The sequence below is a fragment of the Budorcas taxicolor genome, unplaced genomic scaffold (assembly GCF_023091745.1).
Source record: "Budorcas taxicolor isolate Tak-1 unplaced genomic scaffold, Takin1.1 scaffold485, whole genome shotgun sequence".
NCBI lineage: Eukaryota > Metazoa > Chordata > Mammalia > Artiodactyla > Bovidae > Budorcas > Budorcas taxicolor.
The window spans coordinates 57606-65775 of NW_026292576.1; positions in this window are offsets into that span (position 1 = coordinate 57606).

Below are 8170 nucleotides of genomic sequence, written 5' to 3' on the forward strand. Positions count from 1 at the left end.
GGACGCGCGTCGAAGCAGCCATCGTCCCTTGACAGCTTCCCCTCCGTGGGAGGAGGTTTTCATTCCTGCCTGCCTCCAGTTCCGTTCCGTTCAGTCGCTCAGTCGTGTCCGACTCTTTGCGACCCCACGAATCGCAGCACGCCAGGCCTCCCTGTTCATCACCATCTCCCGGAGTTCACTCAGACTCACGGCCATCGAGTCCGTGATGCCATCCAGCCATCTCATCCTCTGTCGTTCCCCTTCTCCTCCTGCGCCCGATCCCTCCCAGCATCAGAGTTTTTTTTTCCAACGAGTCCACTCTTCTCAGGAGGTGGCCGAAGTCCTGGAGTGTCAGCGTTCGCGTCATTCCTTCCAAAGAAATCCCAGGGCTGATCTCCTTCAGAATGGACCGGTTGGGTCTCCTTGCAGTCCACCGGACTCTCAAGAGTCTTCTCCAACACCACAGTTCAAAAGCCTCCATTCTTCGGCGCTCAGCCTCCTTCACAGTCCAGCTCTCACATCCATACACGAGCAAGGGAAAACCATCGCCTCGACTAAACGGACCTTAGTCGGCAAAGTCTCGTCACTGCTTTTGAAGATGCTATCTAGGTCGGTCATCACTTTTCTTCCAAGGAGTCAGCGTCTTTTAATGTCATGGCTACAGTCACCATCTGCAGTGATTCTGGAGCCCCCCCCTCCCCCCCCAAAATAAAGTCTGACCCTGTTTCCACTGGTTCCCCATCTATTTCCCACGAAATGATGGGACCGGATGCCATGATCTTCGTTTTCTGAATGTTGAGCTTGAGGCCAACGTTTGCACTCTCCTCTTTCACTTTCCTCAAGAGGCTTTTGAGCTCCTCTTCCCTCTCTGCCATAAGGGTGGTGTCATCTGCATATCTGAGGTGATCGATATTTCTCCCGGCCATCTTGAGTCCAGCTTGTGTTTCTTCCAGCCCAGCGTTTCTCATGATGTCCTCTGCATAGAAGTGAAATAAGCAGGGTGACAATATACAGCCTCGACGTCCTCCTTTCCCAATCTGGAACCCAGTCTGTCGCTCCATGTCCAGTTCTAACTGTTGCTTCCTGACCTGCATACGGATTTCTCAAGAGGCAGGGCAGGCGGTCTGGGATTCCCATCTCTTTCAGCCTTCAGAGAGACAGAAAAGGAGGGAGGGGCAGAGCGTTCCTCTGGCGCCGGCCGGCTCTGTAGTCACTTGAATCCAAAACACTCCATCGGGCACGGAGGTTCACGTGCGGTGGGCTGGAGCGGGGTGGGGACGGCGGCCTACTCCGAACCCTAGCAGTGTTCCCTCCTCTGTCACTTGCCTGGAACCTAGGAAAAGCTGAGCTGGTGTCTGTGTGCGTGAGTGCGTGCACGTACGTACACGTGTACGTGAGAGACGGCACGTTGTGCATGTGCGTGTGCCTGTGCATGGACGTGAGAGGAAAAGGGGAAAAAAAGGAAAGAAAGGAGGGGAAAAAAAAAAAAAAAAACCCAGAAGGAGGGAAGGACGAAATAGGTTAGTTAGTAGGGCCTCCATGTCGTGGAAAGAGTTTCTGAGCACAGATCCTCCGTTCATTGACTCAGCGATCGTATCTCCTCTACAGGAGGCCGTGATGTCGATGGACGGGTCCGGGAAAGCAGGCCTGGGGTGCACGCAATCGGGTATTTTCTTTCCCCTCAGAGGCACTTGTAGGGAAACCAAGGAAACACACAGGTTCATCCCTGGAGCGGATTCGAGACACCAGTCGGCGGAGGGAGAGGCAGTCCAGGAGACTGATTTCTAGACGTCAGGGTCGGGTCCTGGAGCGGGTTGCCATGTCCTACTCCAGGAGGCCTTCCCGGCCCAGGGATGGAAGCCGGGTCTCCAGGAGTGTGTACCCGCGTTTCTCAGAAACACCCTCTGGGCCCCTAAGGAACCTGTGGCAATCACGATCGCCAAGGAGATAAGAATCCTGCACCGAGAGTTTCCGAAGTCTGGAAGGACCAGATGGAGAGAAAAAGAGAAAGGATTCCCTTCTGCCGACAGGGGTGTTGTACGAAGGGGCCAAGGGGATGTCCGTCTTTCCAAATTCGCATTTTCAACATTGTGTCCTTTCGGTCCTCTGTGTTCTCTTTGTATCTGGAAAGCAACAGGTGGAACGGTATAGGCCCTTTCATTATTTTATTTTACTTTCTGTCTTTTTCCCGCCCGCCCGCCCGCCCGCCCGTCCGTCCGTCCGTCCCTCCGTCCGTCCGTCCGTCCGTCCCTCCCTCTGTCTTCTCTCTGTCTCTGTCGCTTTTCACTCAGGTCAGGGAATTTAAAAAAAAAAAAAGGAGGAATCTGTATGTCTGCAGGTCAGGAAGCTACAGTTAGAACTAGACACGGAAACCCAACGGGCTGGTTCCAAATAGGGACAGGAGTCCATCAAGGCTGTCTATCGCCACCCTGCTTATTTAACCTACAGGCTGAGTACACATCATGAGAAACGCTGGGCTGGATGAAGCGCAAGCTGGAGTCAAGACTGCCGGGAGAAATATCAATCACCTCAGATACGCACATGACACCACCCTTATGGCAGAAATGAAGTATGGGCGGGGGGAGGGGGGGGCGCGCGGGGAGGCGCGTTACAGTCATGCCCGTTTCAGGTGTTCAGATTCTTTTCCCTCAGAGGTTCATGCAAAGTCATGCGTCTACTTTCCTGTGCTGGCATAGGATCCCGGTGCTCGTGGATTGTCCTGACGTACAGTGTATGTGTACACGTTCAACCCGACCTCCTGAGTGGACCGCCTGCTCCTCCCCGCCCCCAATCCTTTTTTCCTCAAGAAGCCAGGCATCCACTTTAGCATCCTATTCCTCAGTTCACCCAACGCCATGAAAGAAGTCATTCCTCAAGCTTTCCCATCGGTCCTCTACACCTCGCCCGATGATGGCGGGGGACTGGAAGACTGACCGTTCTGAAGACTTTCGCAAGAGCTCTGGGTGAAGGCTCCTACGATCGGCTCGGTGAAGTGGGTGGCGTGTCAATCAGTAGAGACCGTGGAAGGGATGCCCCAAGTGGCAAACACCATCGCTTTCCGTTGCGGTCCGTTTGCTTGTCTGCGGCGAGGGACGGAAGGGAGGCTTCCACCTTCCACAGAGAAAGCTATCCCTAGCGTCCCAAGCATGTTTGACCACCACCCCACCCCGCCGCCCCAGGTTACAGGCGTGACGGGTCAGACCGTAGCGATCGTCATGTCAAGGGTGTCCGCACACCAGGCAGACTCGTCTGAAAGGCACCCTGTCCTGTGCAGGTGGAGGGAGGGGAGGGAGGGGCAGAGGGATGGGGAGGAAGGGAAAGAGAAAGAGAGGGACAGGAACGCACACAGTGGGGGCGGAGGGGGCGGGGGGAGGCTGTCGGGGGCCAGCGTGAGGAAGTCCGCCCACGGCGAGGGTCATGAGGAAGGAGGCTGGGCGTACGCCAAGGCGTGATCAAGCCTCAGGAAACCCCCTGTTCCCGAGCATCGACCCCCAAAGCCAGAGTCTACCTAGAAATGACGAGTCTAGCGGGTTGGTTAGGAGTGCCGTGGGTGAAGGGTTTTTCACGTGTCGGGCCGATCGTGACGGCTCCTTCCCGGCCCCGGGTGTGACAAGGGCGTCTCAGGTCAAACCTCTCTGCTGACAGACTAGCTCGCGTGACAGGGTCATCCACACTCCCGCCACGACGCACACGAGTGTCGACGACCTCTCCACCGTAAACAGCACAGAGAGTCTGGGAGTCTTTGGAGAGTCTTCACGAGCACAGGGCTTTTCTCACGGTCGAGTCCACGATTGCCGCCAGGCCTCCATATCCTTAGGCGCCTGGGAATCTATGGGTCCACGTCGTCGGAATATAGAAAAGGAAGTCGAGTCGTTTTTCAGGGGAGCAATACTAGACTTTTCGAGTGAACGCAGGTTCTCTTTTGGAATAGATCCCTGTCCTCTGTGATCAATCCCTGCGTCCTTGCAAGGCACACATGTCCCTCGATCACTCTCTTCAGACTCAAGAGACCTTCAGGGCAACATTGGGGAAAGGATTTTCCTGTGTTGGGCTGAGGGTTGCTGCTGCATCTCCATATTCCCTGCCCTTCGAGTGAATATAACTAGCATAGGGGAGACATAAGGATTCACCTTTCAGACGAATCACGTGAACTTTGGGTTCGATCCATTCCTTTCTCGATTGGAACTCACGACACCCTCAGCCTACAGGAATGTCACTTTATCTGGAGGGTGGTGCCTGGTTTAAGGAAAAACACCCTTGGAACACAGAAGTGTTTTGGGGATCAGAAAGAAAGGATCGTCACGTGTCAGCAGGCCTCACGGCCAGAAGATGATGTCATATCCCTAAGACCTTTTTCTTTTCCGTACATTTATGTGAAGCACCTGATTTTGAGAAAGGTCGGGACTCCTGACCCCCACGTGACTCTGTAGTCATCCCTGTATGTCACAAAAGGGATAGAAGCAAACCCAACACGAAAGACATCGGATCCGTCTCCGGAAAGACCGATACCCCCGTGTCGCTTCTTTCTTGCTCCCCGTTTCTCTGGCTGAATTCCAAGTTCTTCAGCCTCTTTTCCTCCACTCATTTTCCTACGACACGATCCGTTTCTAATCTCTCTGTATCTCTGTCGTTAAATATGTATTTATCCAAGGACGCCAACGCCTTCCCCGCCTTCGAATTCCCTGGATCCAACGGGGCTGGACCCCGGCAGGAGGCGGTGTGTGGTGGTGTGTCTGGGGCATGCCCAGGTGGTGCTGCGTGGGTGTGGGTGTGTGTGTGGGGGGGGGGGGGTGGGGGGTGGGGGGGGGTGGGTCATGAGTGTGGTGTGTGTATAGGTTCCACGTGAGGCCGAGTGTGTGTCGGGTGGGCACCATGGGTGTGTGCGTGTGGGATGCGCCAGTGGGTGTGGGCGTGGCCGGAAGGGGGTGGGGCGTGCAGAGACAGTGGCCCAGAGACACAGCCAGGCAAAGGACAGCGCAGTGTGTGTGTGTGCAGGGGGTAGGGGGGAGTGTGTGGTGTGTGGCCTGTGCGAGCGGGGTGTGAACGGGCTGCGTGTGTGTGTGTATGTGTCTGGGGTCGGGATGTGTGTGTGCGCGGTGTGCAGGCGGGGTGTGTGTGCGGGTATGCGTGTGGTGTGTAGGGTGCCGCTGTGGGTGTGGGTGTGGGTGTGGCCTGTGGGTGCGAGGGGTGGTGGCGCAGAGACAGAGGCCCAGAGACACAGCTAGGCAAAGGACAACGCAGTGGCGTGGGGGGGGGGGGGAGTTGGGGGGTTCGGGGGCGCGAGGCGGCTTGCAGGAGGGGTGGGGGGGGTGGGATGTGTGTTCGGGCGTGTCGTGTGCGATCGTCGCAGGGTGTTTATGGGCGGGGGGGCTGGGTGTGGCGTTGGAAGCCGGGCTGGGTGTGTGTGGCCTCAGCGTGTGGTGTGTGGGCAGAGCGAGGGAAGAGGAGAGGGGGAGCGTCACAGCCAGGCCAAGGACAACGCAGTGTGTGTGTGTGTGTGTGTGTGTGTGTGTGTGTCTGGGTTCGGGATGTGTGTGTGCGCTGTGTGTAGGCGGGGTGTGTGTGCGGGTATGCCTGTGGCGTGTAGGGTGCACCTGTGGTTGCGGGTGTCCCGGGGAGGGGCGGCGTGGCACAGAGACACAGCTAGGCAAAGGACAGTGCAGTGTGTGTGTGGGGGGGGGTGGGTGCGGGAGAGGTGGGGGGCAGAGTATGTGTGGGGGCGTGGGGTGTGCGGGCGTGGGGTGTTTATGGGCGGGTGTGTGTGTGTGTGGCGCTGGGGGCGGGGGGTGGGCGGGGCGGGGAGTGTGGCTACGCATGTGGTGTGTGGGCAGAGACAGAGGAGGGGGGGACAGTCACAGCCAGGCCAAGGACAACGCAGTGTGTGGGGGGGGGGAGGGGGAAGGGGAGGGGGAAGGGGAGGGGGGAGTTTGTGGTGTGTGGCGTGTGCCGGCGGGCTGGGTGTGTGTGTGTGTGTGTGTCTGGGTTCGGGATGTGTGTGTGCGCTGTGTGCAGGCGGGGTGTGTGTGCGGGTATGGGTGTGGTGTGTAGGGTGCCGCTGTGGGTGTGGGTGTGGGTGTGGGTGTGGCCTGTGGGTGCGAGGGGTGGTGGCGCAGAGACAGAGGCCCAGAGACACAGCTAGGCAAAGGACAAGGCAGTGTGTGTGTGGGGGGGTGGGGGGGGGCGGGGCGAGGGGGCGTGCGGGAGGGGTGGGGGGGCAGGATGTGTGCGCGAGCGTGTCGTGTGCCCTTGTCGAGGGGTGTTTATGGGCGGGGGGGGGGGTGTGGCCTCAGCATGTGGTGTGTGGGCAGAGACAGAGGCGAGGCGGAGAGTCACAGCCGGGCCAAGGACAACGTAGTGGGGGGGGGGGGCGGGAGGGGGAGGGGAGGAGCGTGCGGTGTGGGGCGTGTGCGGGCGGGGTGCGAACCGGCTGGGTGTGTGTGTGTGTCTGGGGTCGGGACGTGTGTGTGCACTGTGTGCAGGCGGGGTGTATGTGCGGGTATGCGTGTGGTGTGCGGTGCGCCTGTGGGTGTGGGTGTGGTGGAGGGTGGGTAGCACAGAGACACAGCCAGGCCAAGGACAATGCAGTGTGTGTGTATGTGTGTGTATGGGAGAGCGCGGCGGGGGGGGGGGGGGGGGAGTGTGTGGTGTGTGGTGTGTGGCGTGTGCGGGCCGGGTGCGTACGGGCTGGGGGTATGTGTGCGTGTGTGTGTGTGTGGCGGCGGGGGGGGTGGTGGTGGTCCGGGATGTGTGTGTGCACGCGCTGGGTGCAGGCGGGGTGTGTGTGCGGGTATGCGTGTGGTGTGTAGGGTGTTCCTGTGGGTGGTGCGGGCAGAGACAGAGGCAGAGAGTCGCAGCCAGGCAAAGGACGACGCAGTGGGTGTGTGGTACGGGCATGGTGTGTGTGGGGGGTGGGGTCTGCGTGTGGTGTGTGTGGTGGGCGGGCAGAGACAGATCCAGTCAGGCAAAGGATCACGTGCACGGACGGATATCCCGCATCATCTGCTTGTGTTTTCTGAGCTCATTCAGCACCTCCGCGATCAAGACCACTCCCACGAAATGTGAGTGTGCCCCCACCAGCCAGCACTTGTCTTCGGCCAGGCAGACAGGGGAGTGTTCCGAGTTTCGGGGTGGGGGGGGGGGCGGGGTTCGCGACTCGCTGTCCCCAGGCCAGCCTGGGTCCTCGCGTTCTGCCCCTGAACCTGACTGGAGCAAGTGGATCCGCGTGATCTGTCGTGGCTCTGTTTGAAATCCTTGGCGGGAGAAGGAAGATCTCCCCCCAATGCCAGGGGAGACAAGCCCCCCAAAAGTCACCTCCCTGGGGTTCCCGTAGCTGTTCTCCAAATCCATCCAGTTTCCCCAAAGGAGATATCCCATCCCAAGCAACAAAGCCCAAATGGCTCCCCATGGACCTCTGGCCCAAGGTGCCGCTCCCACACAGCCTCCTTCCACAGCCCCAGGGCATTCAAGAGTTCGCCGGCCCGGCCCGGCCCGCTCCACCCGTGGTCCCCCCGCAGGGCCATCTCAAAAAGCGACCGACAGGCAGGTGGCGCCCGACAGCCAACCCACTGTCCAGAGAGCCGGCCGCAGCATAGAAGCTCCGAGGGAGACCAGCAGGGACTCGCTGCCAGACGGGGGGGGGGCCCATCCTAGGGCGCAGTTTCTCCGCTCCGTCACCGACGTGGACAGGAAAGCGGGACACGCCAACACTTCTCGGGAACGTCTCTGGGCGAGGTACGACGGACGCACGGACGGACAGACGGACCGGGGTGGGGGAGGGGGAGCATTCTTGACCGCACGCCCGCACCCACCGACGCACGCACGCACGCACGCACGCACGCATGCACGCACGGACGCACCGACCGACCGACCGACCGACCGATGCCGGGGTCCAGCCCTGGTGGATCCAGGGTGATTCGAGGGTGGGGATGGAGTCGGCGTCCTAGGAAAAAACTTAATTCATGATAAGATATACAGAGAGATTAGAAACGGATAGCGTCGTAGGAAATATCAGTGGCGAGAAAGAGGCTGAACCCCTTGGTTTACGTGGCATCACATCCATGCTGCAGATGGGAATTCAGCCAGAAAAACGGGGAGCAAGAGAGAAACGACCCAGGGGAATCCGTCTTTCCAGAAACGGATCCCATTTCTTTGTTTTTTAGGCTTGCTTCTAACCTTTGGTTACACATAGGGA